Here is a 16,909-nt window from a genome sequence, read left to right as displayed (position 1 = left end):
TGGTTCAAAGCCAGATAATTCACATTTATAAGATTCTTCAAAAGAACTAAAAGGCTTTTAAACTGAGAAGGTGTGTCTGACTGGAATGGCTGGCTAGGTAACGATGCTGTCTTAAAATGGCCTGAGCTTCACTTTAACATGTTATTGGCACATGTGGTGTACGAGCCGGCGCAAGATCTCTGACCTCTAGCAGCTTTAAAAAACATTACCAGATGTGACAATAAATCACTCTCGGTTACAGTGTGCCGGTGGAGCGTCATGACAAACGCCACATATTATCAACCGTCAGTGTGGAGTCAACATTACGCTATCTCAGATTAAGCATGTTCTTACGTGGATTTCCATGTCTGTCCTTCAACTGGGCCATGGTTTGTATTGTTGTGTGTTTCAATGTAAGTATTTTAATAACTACATTTACGTCTGCTGTGAATAACTGCTCCATAAATATGCTGTATTGGCACCAGGTCACAGATGCTCTGTTCTTGACACACTCGTATTTCACATCTGCAAGACACAGCAAAGACACATCTATAGCATTGAACCCCAGATAAAGTCTGTTCCATGATTACAAAAAAGTGGGCAAGAGGAGGTCAACATGTATTTTGAGTCCCATTTTTGTTTCCCGTTGTATGATATGTTATACAAAACTCTAATTATAAAAAAGATGATGCCATCTCATTAAAGAGACCCCACACATCTTTATTCAAGCCAACTTAATTAGCATAATCTACTGCCTTTCTATTTTCTACTGCCTTTATACTTTCTTACAATGCAAGCCCGCATTTACTAATGAATAATGACAGTGAGTGATTGATATGTTTTTGATTGCCTCTTCATGTGGTTGCGGCTGGCTGAGAAAACAAGCCCTGGAATCGTTTGGCCTCTTTATGAGCTCATGGCTGTTACTCGCCTTCACCGTCTGTGTCTGCTGACTGTATGGTGGAAAAAAGGTCCTGACTCTGGGTGTCAACAGCTGGAAGACAGGCCTGCAGCCTGTAGGCAGTCCACACCATCACCACACCATGTCACGCTGCTGGCCCGGGTAACCGACAGACATTAAGTCATATGCATTCCACCATCGTCTATGCAAAGCCTTCTGACCTCACATGCAGGTAAAATAAAAGTCCTGTGAAGAGGGCAAAAGTTTTTGTATGATTAATGTGAGTAATGGACGGTTACATGATGTAGTATGTCCACAGGTTTAAGCTTGTAGCCCCAGTAACGCACCAAAGCCAAGTGTTGGCCTGAGCTGTCAGCTGCTAGTTGATTGTTGACTACAGTTAAAGTGCTAGAATTGAAAATAGCCATATTGAAATCTCATCATCATTCCACTGGCTACTAGCTACACCCCATTTAAGGTGACAGTGTAATCAGATTTTTTTAGGCTGTGAAAAAGCACATTATGGGTTAATTGATGGCTTTGTAAGATTGTAGCCTTTTCTGGAAAACACATTATCTTATTGTAACACCCTATACTTGAAGCTTACAAACATAGGGAACATTTCTCATGTAATGTTTTACAGCGCGTTAAAGTGTCTACTCTCACACTGTGCCGATCTACAATACATGGGGGGCAAAAGAGCGCAAATACTGCCAACAGGGGTCCTCAAAATGTTAATAAATACAAATAATCCTATGTTGAAGGAAAGGATTACTTCTTTCACATTCTCTGTTCAAAAATCAAGTGAGAGTGTGTAGTGTTCTGCTCTGTGAAAAATACAATCCTAGCCAGAAAAACCTGCACCAGATGTTCAGTAAGGAAACCCAGTGCCAAGTCTTCGTTCTCCAGGTGGAATACATTTAATGCTTATATTTCTCAGTCCTGCGCTTAATAAAACAGCTGTCTCAGTGAAGGAAAAAGTTCTTACCTCCTATTTATGTTTTGCAAATGCTATAAACAAACCTGAAGCAACAAGGGACACATAACACGGTACTTGATTAAATGAGAAGTGGATGTAATGGCTGCCACAAGCTCATTGTTTGCTTCTTTATTAACATGCCCCAATAAACCACAGAGAATGCTTAAATCGGACACTGCACGTCACAAGAAAATGTATGGGCATCCATTTGGAAATTGCTTAATAACTACCCCTTTTCATTCCTATGTCCAACAAGAGCTTTATTTTTGGCTGTTGTTTTAAAGCGTAGGTAGTAAAAGTAGAAATGCTGCGTGGTCAAAGACTAGTTAGCTTTGCTGCTGACAACAGCATTTACGTAAAGAGACAAGGTCAGTTTTCACTAAATGTCATGAAGCTGAGAGATACTAGCCACGCTACATACCTAAAATAAAAATAGCTATTAGAACAAAAAAATATATTTGAATGACAGGACTTACATCTGACTTTGACATTTTGTGCACACCTGTTCTAAAATCTGATTGTACTCATACCCATTGAGCCTTTAAGTGTTGATTAAACAACCAGGTTGGGCTAACATCGTTCATATTGCTACATTCATTCATCAATTAACAGGGCTGAGCGTGAGCAGCATGTTTTTCTATCAGCCCCGACTGCGCTAGGTAGGATTTTCTGTATATTTTTGAAAAAACAATTACAGCATTTTGCAATTACTCACGGGTAAGAAAGCGGATAGAGAATAAAGTTCCGAATAATTATATGAAAAATTTAACTACCTGTTTCAAAAAGTAACTAATGTTGATGTTATTCTTAGCCTTGCTAAGGTTAGCTTAGGGTTCCTGGTTGCTAGCTATAGAGAGCTAGTATTAGTTCGATCCTTTGCAGTTTTCGTAGTGTATGCTAGACAAGGGAGGAATTGGCAGTATGTCTTTCTGGTCTCTAGCTGCCATTATAGTTTCTTACAGTAAGCGAACTTTACTCAATACGGCATACTTGTGCTATATTTTCCAGGTAAAATGTGCTTCCTCAAAATAAGCTATTGGCTTGAATGGGATTGCTGGAACATAATTGGCTGGAAAGTAGCCGCACACACCAAATATTATAAATTGACATTCCACTGGCACTGAGCTGCCTGTATTGCTAAACAACTGTTAGAGGGCCTCATTAGCCTACACAACATGTCTGTAGGGGACAAAATGTTTTTATTTTTTTTACTGAGAATAAATCATACCGAATGCAGCTTTAAGGTAGCTGGGATGCTGTCAATGAGACGTGCGCAACAAGAGCTGGCGGGCACTCAAAATCCCAAGCCCATTTGAACTGTGTTCGGGATAAAATAGCAGTGGTGCACCAACTGGTGACATCAGTGGAACATACGTTTTTTTGTTTGTTTTTGGGACTGGATGGAGTCATAAAAACAAAAGGTTCATCAGTTTCGAAATGATGTATGAGAACGTCTGCACGGGCGCAAATGGATGGTAAGTGGATAATTATTCATCTCTATTTTATTTTTTTACTTCATTCGTGAAATAAAATTTCAACTTTCATCTCAATTTTTTTTTTTATTCATCAGTTGCAATAACTCCTGAATAAATACATTTTGATTTCATGTTGTAACTCAATAAAATATGGAAATGTCCATGGGGGTGAGAGCCACTGTAACCATATAGTGTATGCCCATTTCGCTGGCTGAAACCACACAATAGGATTGCAGCAGAACTGTCAGGAGGGTGGGCCCTGAGCAGTGTCCAGTGCTGTTTCTCCAGGCTGTGGGAATTGCTATAGCTGCAGAATGTCCTCTGAGATTATAAATGGGCTCTGACAGTGTTTTTATTTCAACCTGTAATTAAAAGTATGAATTTAGAACTAAATTAAAGTATTATCTATTTGTTATTTTTTTTTATGACAGAGGGAACAATATAGGTCTTAGTAGTTATTAAAACCATATGTTTGGACAGAGGCCTGTTGGCCAAATAAGACAGATCCATTTACAGGCTTTGGCAGTGTTATATTATGCTTTATTATGTTTTATTTTATAGCATATTTAAATTTGACACTTGGGTTTTGCATAGTGTTTTCATTTTCATCAAATCTATTTGAATAAACATTGTGTCTAACATTATTAATAAGCAAAATCAATTATGTTCTGCACTGGAGGTCAATGACACACCAAATAAATGTGTCAAGAAAAATGTGCAAGAAAAATTTACATTGCTAAGAGCAAAGAACTGCAGGAGAAAAGCAATGTAATTTCATGCTTTGAAAGAAGATATGTTTGGTTTGTATTGTTATAATTTAAAGGATAATCATCCTCAACAAAAGCTCTAACATTACGTTACATACCCAATGTTTATTGTGCTCTTGTATTAACAGATGGTCCAAAAAAATCAAATTTTTGCCTGCGGTTTGGATTGACATGACTTGCAGCTGCTCTGAAACTGTGAAAGGGTATTATCTTGGTTAGGTTATACCGCTGACCAAACTTCACAGTTCAGCAACAAAACACTGGCTTTGGACCACTCTGAGTTTACTGTTTCATAGTTTCCAAGTTCACTTACTTTCATTAACAAACTCAGAAGCATTTGCATCAAATGTCATGGCAATGTATTTATCAGTAAATAAATGCCATTATAATTATTAATAAATTGTTTATGTACAGTGGGGAGAACAAGTATTTGACACACTCCTGATTTTGCAGGTTTTCCCACTTACAAAGCATGTAGAAGTCTGTAATTTTTATCGTAGGTACTCTTCAACTGTGAGTGACAAAAAAAATCCAGAAAATCACATTGTATGATTTTTAAGTAATTAATTAGCATTTTATTGCATGACATAAGTATTTGATACATCAGAAAAGCAGAACTTAATATTTGGTACAGAAACCTCAGCCCCAAAACCTCTGCAATTACAGAGATCATACGTTTCCTATAGTTCTTGACCAGGTTTGCACACACTGCAGCAGGGATTTTGGCCCACTCCTCCATACAGACCTTCTCCAGATCCTTCAGGTTTCGGGGCTGTCGCTGGGCAATACAGACTTTCAGCTCCCTCCAAAGATTTTCTATTGGGTTCAGGTCTGGAGACAGGCTAGGCAACTCCAGGACCTTGAGATGCTTCTTACGGAGCCACTCCTTAGTTGCCCTGGTTATGTGTTTCAGGTCGTTGTCATGCTGGAAGACCCAGCCACGACCCATCTTCAATGCTCTTACTGAAGGAAGGAGGTTGTTGGCCAAGATCTCGCGATACATGGCCCCATCCATCCTCCCCTCAATACGGTGCAGTCGTCCTGCCCCCTTTGCAGAAAAGCATCCCCAAAGAATGATGTTTCCACCTCCATGCTTCACGGTTGGGATGGTGTTCTTGGGGTTATATTCATCCTTCTTCTTCCAAACACGGCGAGTGGAGTTTAGATCAGAAAGCTAAATTTTTGTCTCATCAGACCACATAACCTTCTCCCATTCCTCCTCTGGATCATCCAGATGGTCATTGGCAAACTTCAGACGGGCCTGGACATGCGCTGGCTTGAGCAGGGGGACCTTGCATGTGCTGCAGGATTTTAATCCATGACGGCTTAGTGTGTTACTAATGGTTTTCTTTGAGACTGTGGTCCCAGCTCTCTTCAGGTCATTGACCAGGTCCTGCCATGTAGTTCTGGGCTGATCCCTCACCTTCCTCATGATCATTGATGCCCCACGAGGTGAGGTCTTGCATGGAGCCCCACACCGAGGGAGATTGACCGTCATCTTGAACTTCTTCCATTTTCTAATAATTGCACCAGCAGTTGTTGCCTTCTCACCAAGCTGCTTTTCTATTGTCCTGTAGCCCATCCCAGCCTTGTGCAGGTCTACAATTTTATCCCTGATGTCCTTACACAGCTCTCTGGTCGTGGTCATTGTGGAGAGGTTGGAGTCTGTTTGATTGAGTGTGTGGACAGGTGTCTTTTATACAGGTAACAAGTTCAAACAAGTGCAGTTAATACAGGTAATGAGTGGAGAACAGGAGGGCTTCTTAAAGAAAAACTAACAGATCTGTGAGAGCCGGAATTCTTACTGGTTGGTAGGTCATCGAATACTTATGTCATGCAATAAAATGCAAATTAATTATTTAAAAATCATACTGTAATGATTGGTGCAGTGTTGTGGGAGCAAGGAACCAGGTGCAGGCAGGGGTAGTCTTTGAATTTAAACAAAAGTAACACGGAGCACAAAAACAACAAAAGAAAAGGCTGACTTCAGCAGCAAAACTAATGCTAGCAACAACATAAGGTACTTACAACACACAAGACATCCAACACGACAACATCAATCATCCACACTGTGGGGAGCAGAGGGGAAACATTTCAACACTTACAAATTAGTAGATAGGGACCTGGTGTGCATGATTAAGACATGTGACCAAACAAGTCCGGGATGTGTTCGTAAGTGTTGGGAACTAAAGGTGTATGGAACGGTGGCGCTGCTGCTCTCCGTACCATGACACATACAATGTGATTTTTTTTTTTTTTATTACAGACCTCTACATGCTTTGTAAGTAGGAAAACCTGCAAAATTGGCAGTGTATCAAATTCTTGTTCTCCCCACTGTATTTTTTGAAAACATGCCAATTTTTTGTTTTCAAATAACTTTGACAAATTCTTCCAGAATATGGGATTCTACAATGTAATATTGATTTACTTCAAAGAAGACCATTCTTAAATGTGTATATTTAAATAAATGTATATTTATTAGATATTATAGATGCTGCAGGTTCACTTATATTGATTTAGGGGACTAAATACATGCACCCATTGCATTAAACATTAACCTCAATACCTAGATAGTGGGGGCTGTTTCCAGATCTTTTTTTCCAATGGTATGCAGACACTTGGCCAGGTCAAATACATAAGTCCTTATCATCAAACAAAATCACATTCCATTGAGGTGCATAAACGTCCAATAGAAGAGAGCGACATGAAACCATACTACGCATTCTAGTCCACAATGAAGTACTGTGAAACAAGCTCTTAAACAGTCTGAAATGCATCAAAACCATTCAGAGTTTCTGGGAGAACTGCTGTACATTGTTATTCTTTGGACAAGGAAATTAAGAAAATAAGGTCAAGCTCAGCTTCGGAGACTGACAATACAGCAATTCAATCACATGTGAACACCACAATGCAGATTATGTAACAAAAACAGAACAGTACAAACACCACCACTACAAATGAATATTACTCAAGATAGCAGTTAGAGCTTTGTAATATCGACTCATTGGTGCCACTTCCGACCCCGCATTTTAGATTGGTAGAGTTGTACTACAGTACCCAGTGTGAAATCTAAACCGAGGGACCTCTGCCTCACTGTAATGTAGGAAGAGCAAAAGTGTGGGATGGAGTGTTGGGGTCTGGGCCTCGACCGCCCCCCTCCTCCCAGGCGTTTTCTGCTGAGTTCATCATCTGCGGTTGCCTTGTTAGAAGCCCTAAGGAAGGGCCAAGACATGACTGGCAAGGCGAGGTTAACAGCATCCAGATGGGGCCACAGCACAGTGTCAGGAGCTGTTAGGACAGCTGCTTGTTTCCCCTGGACTATGATGGCTCGTGGAAACTCCAACATATTATTATTGTAGAAGTTGAGCATTGTGAATTCACACAAACCTTATTAGGCAGGCAGTCAGCAGAGACAAAAGTGGGAAGTACTCAGGACTTGGATTTCCATTGTAAATATATATTTTTTTTTTATGTGTATTCAAGTGAAAGCCAATTTCACCTGCAATCATGCAGACAAATGAGAATAAATCGATCAGAAAGACAGCCAGAACATTAGGCGTTTCAAAATCAACTATTTAATTCATTAACCAGAAGACAGAAAGCACTTGTTAGGTCAGCAAAGTACATGCTAAACCAAGGAAGACTGCGGATGACCAAAGATAGTTTAGCAGAATGAAGGAAAATACCACAAGGAACCTTCCACCATACTCGTGATATTCACCAGAAGGTGTGTGGATGTTTAACCTTTTACCATTTGAACTACAGAGGCTAGTTAGCATCAAAAACAAGATGGCCTATAAAAAAAGACTATGCATCATTCTTGAGAAAGAAATGGATTAGACAAATATAAACAATATTAACATTGTAACAGTGTGACACCAACTGATCTGTGAAATAAGGTGTAATATTTTGGGCATGTGTGGCTGCCACTGGAACTGGTTCATTTGTCTCTAGTTGAGGTAACTGCTGATGGCAGCATTAGGATAAATTCTGGAGTCTTGACTTACCCAACCTAAAAGCAATTGAGCATGTGTATATATTTGGCTAAAGAAAACTCTGAAATACAAACGCTCCAAAACAAATAGGAACTGAAAATGGCTTCAGTGCAGTCCTGGCGGAGCATCACCAGTGAAGATTCCCAGGGTTTGGTAACATCAAGCAGTCATAAAATGCTAAGGATTTACAACCAAGTGCTAAATATTTGGCTTTACTTAGCAAAAAAAAGCCAAGAACCGCCAATTGAGCTACATCTTAGTGACATCCGTCCATTGCTCCCCAGCTGATTTAACATACTAACCAAGGCACACACACTGAGAGCAAATCTTCCAAATCCGGGGGTATCACCACTACTGATGTTGGGTCCATTACTCCTGGGATGTGCGTTAGGGGAAGCTTGTGTGGCTGATCATACTGTTCCTTTAGAGGCTCCATGGTGTCTCTATTTGGCGATCTGCTGCTGCTTTAGGAGTCGGCAGTTAAAGCCAATTTCAAGTGACCGACTAGAATCTGAAACATGAAACATTCTGTTGCATCTACAGGCAGCACACAGATTAGGGAAATCTTCAAAGTCAGTCTTATATTTATCAAATGCAGCGAATAACATAGTATCATTTTGAACAATTAAATTATTGTAACATGGCACACAACACCTACACAGTAAGCATTAAATAAGAAATATATAATGCTTACTAAATATTAAGCAATACTATTGCAAACAGAACAGCAGTTCCAAAGTGTGTATAAAGGGGTATATGGACAATATAGATAGAAACATTATAAGTAAACAGTGGGGAGAACAAGTATTTGATACACTGCCGATTTTGCAGGTTTTCTTACTTACAAAGTATGTAGAGGTCTGTAATTTTCATCGTAGGTACACTTCAACTGTGAGAGACGGAATGTAAAACAAAAATCCAGAAAATCACATTATATGATTTTTAAATAATAAATTTTCATTTTATTGCATGACATAAGTATTTGATCACCTACCAACCAGTAGGAATTCCGGCTCTCACAGACCTGTTCGTTTTTATTTAAGAAGCCATTAGTAACACACTACGCCATCATGGATTAAAATCCTGCAGGGTACGCAAGGTCCCCCTGCTCAAGCCAGCGCATGTCCAGGCCCGTCTGAAGTTTGCCAATGAACATCTGGATAATCCAGAGGAGGAATGGGAGACGATCATGTGGTCTGATGAGACAAAAATAGAGCTTTTTGGTCTAAACTCCACTCGCCGTGTTTGGAGGAAGAAGGATGAGTACAACCCCAAGAACACCATCCCAACCGTGAAGCATGGAGGTGGAAACATCATTCTTTGGGGATGCTTTTCCCCTGCAAAGGGGACAGGACGACTGCACCGTAATTAGGGGAGGACGGATGGGGCCATGTATTGTGAGATCTTGGCCAACAACCTCCTTCCTTCAGTAAGAGCATTGAAGATGGGTCGTGGCTGGGTCTTCCAGCATGACAACAACCCGAAACACAAAGCCAGGGCAACTAAGGAGTGGCTCCGTAAGAAGCATCTCAAGGTCTTGGAGTTGCCTGGCCAGTCTCCAGACCTGAACCCAATAGAAAATCTTTGGAGGGAGCTGAAAGTTGACAGCCCCGAAACCTGAAGGATCTGGAGAAGGTCTGTATGGAGGAGTGGGCCAAAATGCTGCAGTGCTGCAAACCTAGTCAAGAACTACAGGAAATGTATGATCTCTGTAATTGCAAACAAAGGTTTCTGTACCAAGTATTAAGTTCTGCTTTTCTGATGTATCAAATACTTATGTCATGCAATAAAATGCTAATTAATTACTTAAAAATCACACAATGTAATTTTCTGGATTTTTGTTTTAGATTCCATCACTCACAGTTGAAGAGTACCCATGATACAAATTACATGCTTTGTAAGTGGGAAAACCTGCAAAATCGGGAGTGTATCAAATACTTGTCCTCCCCACTGTAAGTGTAATATGCCTAAGAATGGTACATTAAATATATATGCTAATGTACGTAGAAAGTCATCAGAGCATTTAAAGTGATCATGTGATCATTGAGTCTTGCAAACTCCCTTGGCTGCAGTTCAAATGCAATGTAGACAGCCCTACATCCTCAGGCCTTTAATGATGGTCGGGTTTTAGCTAGTGGAAAAAATAAATTGCAGAATTGTGTGGATTAAATGACACTGCGGCCACCGACTTTGAGGAAAAGTGGCTAGGGTTGAGGGCTTAGAGACTGGAACGCCGCCTTTGTCTTGACTGAGTCTGGAATGGAAGGAGTCGGTCCACAGTAGGTGCTTCGCTGGCTAGGTGGATGTGTGTAGTGATTCCCACAGCCAGTTCAGAGTCTGACTTACTTTTGGCATGTAGACACTTACAGAGGGCGTTTGCAGTATTTGTTAACTCTCAAGTTTTCCCTGGGGGAATCTTAATTAAGGAAACGTGCTGAACGGTATAAATGTGAACAGATGCAAATTTCAAAACGTGTTAAATTTAGGCTTGCATAAACAGCCTTATCATTTCCCATCATTCCTTCTGGCTTCGCACACACCCAAAGTCTGATGGGCAGCACTGCCAAAAGGATGTCAGGCTGGAAGGCAGGGGATTGTGGATGAGCCAAGTGATCTTGGACGGAAGAGAGGCATCACATGGCTGGAATTTACTGTGGATTCCTGTGGCATGGACTCACTCCTCCTAACACAGAATCTCTGCATGAGCACCCCCACCATCCAATCTAAACAGTCATTACTACAATAAGCACTTGTGCATAATCACAACGGAATCCTGGGAGTTGTTGCACAACATTTGATCTCAATTCTAGCCTGGAACAGGGATTGCTGTGAATGTCTAAATATGTGTAAGTGTGTGTGTAAGTGCATCCAATTACAAACCATGCACTGGAAAAAGTTCATGACCTAACTTTGATCCAGAAAGGCAGCGTTCCATTCAAATGTCTACTAATAGTATGTCTGTTATTATAAACCAGGTAGATCTGAATATTGTTTAAAGAATGTGTGCGTTTGTCTCCCATGGAATGAATGTCCTTTATGAAGGATCATTTTACTTTGGCTCAGACAAGTCTATTGAATTGGTGAGGGGAGCTGGAAGAGTCCATGTTGTTGTCATGTGAATGTAGTAGGTTGGGGTGGTGGGAGGGTCCTGCTAAAGAACGGATTAAAGACGGCTGTATTTTTCTGCTGGTCTAGTTGACTCAGTAGGGTGAAATATGCTGACGGTAAATCCACAGGGACCTCTGCATGCGTCCCTCCCAGGGATTACTGTAATGTTATGAAACCTGATGCTTAGCTACGGAACAATGATATTTAACAATCTCAGTGGATCATGGATGCCAGATTAAATAAGGCGTGCTGTTTGATGGAAATTGTGCTGGCAAATGATTTAGGCTTTTATACTTGTCAAGCTATTACAAATGATATATATTAGTGGATGTACTGTATATATATATATATACATACATACACAGTATCTCACAAAAGTGAGTACACCCCTCACATTTTTGTAAATATTTGATTATATATTTTCATGTGACAACACTGAAGAAATGACACTTTGCTAAAATGTAAAGTAGTGAGTGTACAGCTTGAATAACAGTGTACATTTGCTGTCCCCTCAAAATAACACACATCAATTAATGTCTAACCCCCTGGCAGCAAAAGTGAGTACACCCCTAAGTGAAAATGTCCAAATTGGGCCCAAAGTGTCAATATTTTGTGTGACTATTTTTCAGCACTGCCTTAACCCTCACCAGAGCTTCACAGATTGCCATTGGAGTCCTCTTCCACTCCTCCATGACGAAATCACAGAGTTGGTGGATGTTAGAGACCTTGCCCTCCTCCACCTTCCGTTTGATGATGCCCCACAGATGCTCAATAGGGTTTAGGTCTGGAGACATGCTTGGCCAGTCCATCACGTTTAACCTCAGCTTCTTTAGCAACGCAGTGGTCATCTTGAAGGTGTGTTTGGGGTCATTATCATGTTGGAATACTGCCCTGCGGCCCAGTCTCCAAAGGGAGGGGATCATGCTCTGCTTCAGTATGTCACAGTACATGTTGGCATTCATGGTTCCCTCAATGAACTGTAACTCCCCAGTGCTGGCAGCACTCATGCAGCCCCAGACCATGACACTCCCACCACCATGCTTGACTGTAGGCAAGACACACTTGTCTTTGTACTCCTCAACTGGTTGCCACCACACACGCTTGACACCATCTGAACCAAATAAGTTTATCTTGGTCTCATCAGACCACAGGACATGGTTCCAGTAATCCATTTCCTTAGTCTGCTTGTCTTCAGCAAATTGTTTGCAGGCTTTCTTGTGCATCATCTTTAGAAGAGGCTCCCTTCTGGGATGACAGCCATGCAGACCAATTTGATGCAGTGTGCAGCGTATGGTCTGAGCACTGACAGGCTGACCCCCCACCCCTTCAACCTCTGCAGCAATGCTGGCAGCACTCATACGTCTATTTCCCAAAGACAACCTCTGGATATGATGCTGAGCATGTGCACTCAACTTCTTTGGTCGACCATGGCGAGGCCTGTTCAGAGTGGAACCTGTCCTGTTAAACCGCTGTATTGTCTTGGCCACCATGCTGCAGCTGAGTTTCAGGGTCTTGGCAATCTTCTTCTTTGTTGCCAGTGGTTTAGACATAAATGGCTGTGTGTTGAGTTATTTTGAGGGGACAGCAAATGTACACTGTTATACAAGCTGTACACTCACTACTTTACATTATAGCAAAGTGTTATTTCTTCAGTGTTGTCACATGAAAAGTTATAATCAAAGATTTGCAAAAATGTGAGGGGTGTACTCACTTTTGTGAGATACTGTGTATATATATATACATACATACACACAATTACTTACATGCACACAAAACATGGAATATCCCCAGTCCATCTTGTTGTTGAGCTTGCGCTAAATCTCCACAAGGGGCAGGACACATTACTAAAAACATTTCCTTACATTACAGGGAGGCCTTTCGAAGGAAAGCTGCCCAAACCCCCCTCAGCATTTTACAGCCTTGTTTGCTTTTGTTGGAGGTTCCGGGCAGTTGAGCTGGACACAGGGTCCACAGCAGAACAAAACTGCACATCCCCTTTGTTTGTGTGGTTGGTCTGTTAACGGGTTGGTCAGCAGTACTGCTCAGTCTTCCCTGCACAACCAGATACTCCATGGATGGCGGTGTGTGGTCCTCCCGACTCCCACCTCGGCCCCGTCAGCCACATGCAGATGTTATTACGACCAGCACAGGGGTAAAGCGTAGGAGACAAACGCCACTACGGGCGCCCTTGGCTACATTTAGGGAAACGTTCCTCCTTTCTTTCTAAACAGGAAATTACAGGATTGCCCCTCTATAGCATTAACTGGATGACAATACATCCACCAGGCAGACAGGATCACAGTAGGAGTTGTACAGCGGGCCACGAGGGCAGGCCTCTGAGGCGTCTTTTGTAAGACTAGGCCCCTTTGTGGTGAAGCAGTGAAGTATCTGAATACATGTTTTACAGCGTGGTCTGTACCCAGATAAACAGGATCCACATTGAAAACGTAATTTCTGTCCAAGAATACATTTAATCTTGGTCTGGGGAACCACCAGCCTCAAATATCAGCCATAAATCACATTAGCATCAGAACCGGATTTCTACTCTACTGCACTAAGGCATACAAATAACAATTTGCTCCCACTCTATATCTGATCATTATTACCAAATTTCCACTTTCCAGCCCACTGCTGCACTGTGCTAAAATTCAGGGAGAATAGAGCTGGGATTAATCTGAGGCTGGAGCTCTGGCAGGGTCATGCCATGGGCTCCTGGAGGGGATGACTGCATATTTCCAGTAAACACAAAAACCTGCGTTCTCCACAGGCAGAGGAGAGGACCATCAGAGGGGGCAGTCTTCAGAGGTAATTCTTTCCACCGTGGTCTTTTGTCCTGCCAGCCTGGCTGACGCCCTCCTCTGGAGAATAACTACTTTCTTTTATATTCTGACAGTGTCAGGCTTCCACCAGTGTGTGTGTGTGTGTGTGTGTGTGTGCCATCTCTATATAGTGTAGAATAGCTCTTCTGTAATGTACCATTATATATTTACTGTGGGCATAAATTCTGAGCTCCAAATTATTTGTTAGAAATTCAATGCTACCTTTAAGGAATAGAAAAGAAAGAGCAAAACACACTATATCCAAGGTTATGGTTAACATACACAGTATAAATAGAATTATGACAACAGGTGGTCACTCATTTCTCCTAGTTTACTGATATACTTTCAACAGATCACTTTTGGGATAACTGGGAAATTTTACTTCCAGAACAAAAAGATTTTCCTCACCAAAATTGCAGTTTTATTCTCCACTGAAGACAGTCTTCAGCCATCTACTAATTAGCTATCAAATTCCTTTTTTTCTGTCACAACTAACAAAAAATTTTAAAATAGGAAAACCAGTCAATAATATACATCAATCTTCCCACCATAATGAACCCAAAAAAGACAGATTTAACAAATATGTAGCTCACATTATATCTGATTACTGATCATTTAGTTAATGCCAAATACCCATGTTAGAGTAACCAAGTTGGATGGATTAAAACTATTTGGAATAATATTTTATTTCATGAATCCACTGGTCTATAAACATCCACATCATTAAACAAAGAATCTGCCATCTAGTGGCCCTGAAGAAAATTGAATCTATAATTTGAAATAACACAAAGGTCCTTTGGTAAACTGTAGGTCCATTGAGATACATTTTTGTTATCATGCATTGTACTAAGTATATTTTGTTTCAGTTGGTGTTTTCTGCTCTCATAACTGTAAATATATGCATCCTATTACAGAAAGAACAGGGACCTCCTCTGAACTAATAGAAAGAGACCAGATTATGGAATCCTGGCTAAACTCCCAAATTCCCTTGCAAAACAACAACTCAACTGCCATAAAACATCGACTGTTTTGACTTCTTTCAGTTTGAATTGATCCTATTCCAAACTCTCGTGGATAGATTATTGTGAAAGGATTAAACTGCAAGAATATGTCCCACATATACAACCCTGTTTCCAAAATGTTGAGAAGTGGCGTAAAATGTAAATAAAAACGGAATGCAAATCATTTAAATCCTATATTCAATAGAAAATAATACAAAGACAATATACCAATTGTTGAACTGGGACATTTCATTGTTTGTTGAAAATATATGCCCACTTTGAATTTGATGCCAGCAACACGTTTAAAAAAAAGTTGGGACAGAGGCAACAAAAGACTGGAAAGGTTGTGTAATGCTCAAAAACTTAACCTGGTGGAATATCACACTATTAGGTACAACTAATATTACTAACAATTTGGTCAGTTGGCAGAAGGTCAATAACATGATTGGGTATTAAAAAATCATTCCAGAGTGGTTTGTCAGAAATGAGAATGGGATAAGGGTTAACTACTCTGAAATACTGCGTAGGTAAATAGTGCAACAATTTAAGAGTAACGTTTCTCAATGTAAAATTGCAAAGTGTTTGGAATTCTCATCATCTTATCTACGGTACATAATATCATTAAAAGATTAAGAGAATCCGGAGAAATCTCTGTATGCCAAGGACAAGGCCACAAACTAATATTGAATGGTCATGATCTTCAGGCGGCACTGCATTAAAAACAGACACGATTCTGTAGTGGACATCCCTGCATGGGCTCAGAAACACTTCTGAAAACCATTGTCTGTGAACACAGTATTTCGCTGTATCCACAAATGTAAGATAAAACTCTACTATGTCAAGCCATATATAAACAAAAATGTTGCCGCCTTCTCTGGGCCCAAGCTCATTTAAGATGGACTGAGGTGAAGTGGAATACTGTTCTGTGGTCTGACGAATCAAAATTATAAATTATTTTTGGGAATCATGGACACTGTGTCTTCCAGACTAAAGAGAGGGATCATCCAGCTTGTTATCGGTACACAGTTCAAAAGGCAGCATCTGTGATGGTATGGGGGTGCATTAGTGCACATGGCATGGTGACTTGCAATGCTGAAAAATATTTACAGGTTTTCGAACAAAATATGCTTCCATCAACATATGCTGACAACCTCTTTTTCAGGGAAGGCCTAGCAAAAGGCCAGCAAAAAAATCCAGAAAAAACTCATGCCAAAAATGTTATAAATTGATTTGCATTTTAATGAGTGAAATAAGTATTTGATCCCCTCTCAATCAGAAAGATTTCTGGCTCTCAGGTGTCTTTTATACAGGTAACGAGCTGAGATTAGGAGCACACTTAAGGGGAGTGCTCCTAATCTAATTATGTTACCTGTATAAAAGACACCTGTCCACAGAAGCAATCAATCAATCAGATTCCAAACTCTCCACCATGGCCAAAACCAAAAAATGTTTTCCCTAACTGTATATCAAGATAGAATGGGAATACATTTCATTTTCAGAACTGCAGCATCTGGTCTTCTCAGTTTCCAAACGCTTACAGAGTATTGTTAAAAGAGGTGATGCGACACAGTGGTAAACATGCCCCTGTACCAGCTTTTTTTTTTAAACATGTTAGAGGGATACATTTCAAAATGGGCATGTATTTTTCCAAAAACAATGACATTTCTCAGTTTCAACATTTGATATGTAGTCTTTGTACTATGTTCAATTAAATATAGGAATACATTTGCACATCATTGCATTGTTTTTATTAGCATTTTACGCAGTGTCCAAACTTTTTTGGAAACAGGGTTGTAATAAAGCCTAGATATATAAACAGATTATAAGCAGCAGTAGTTACGATTTTCTTTTTTGCCATTGATTATTTGGATAATACATGTTTGAT

This window comes from Esox lucius, chromosome 18 (genome assembly GCF_011004845.1).
Source record: "Esox lucius isolate fEsoLuc1 chromosome 18, fEsoLuc1.pri, whole genome shotgun sequence".
NCBI lineage: Eukaryota > Metazoa > Chordata > Actinopteri > Esociformes > Esocidae > Esox > Esox lucius.
The sequence above is the reverse complement of the archived record's forward strand: the minus strand, read 5'-3'. Positions refer to the sequence as shown.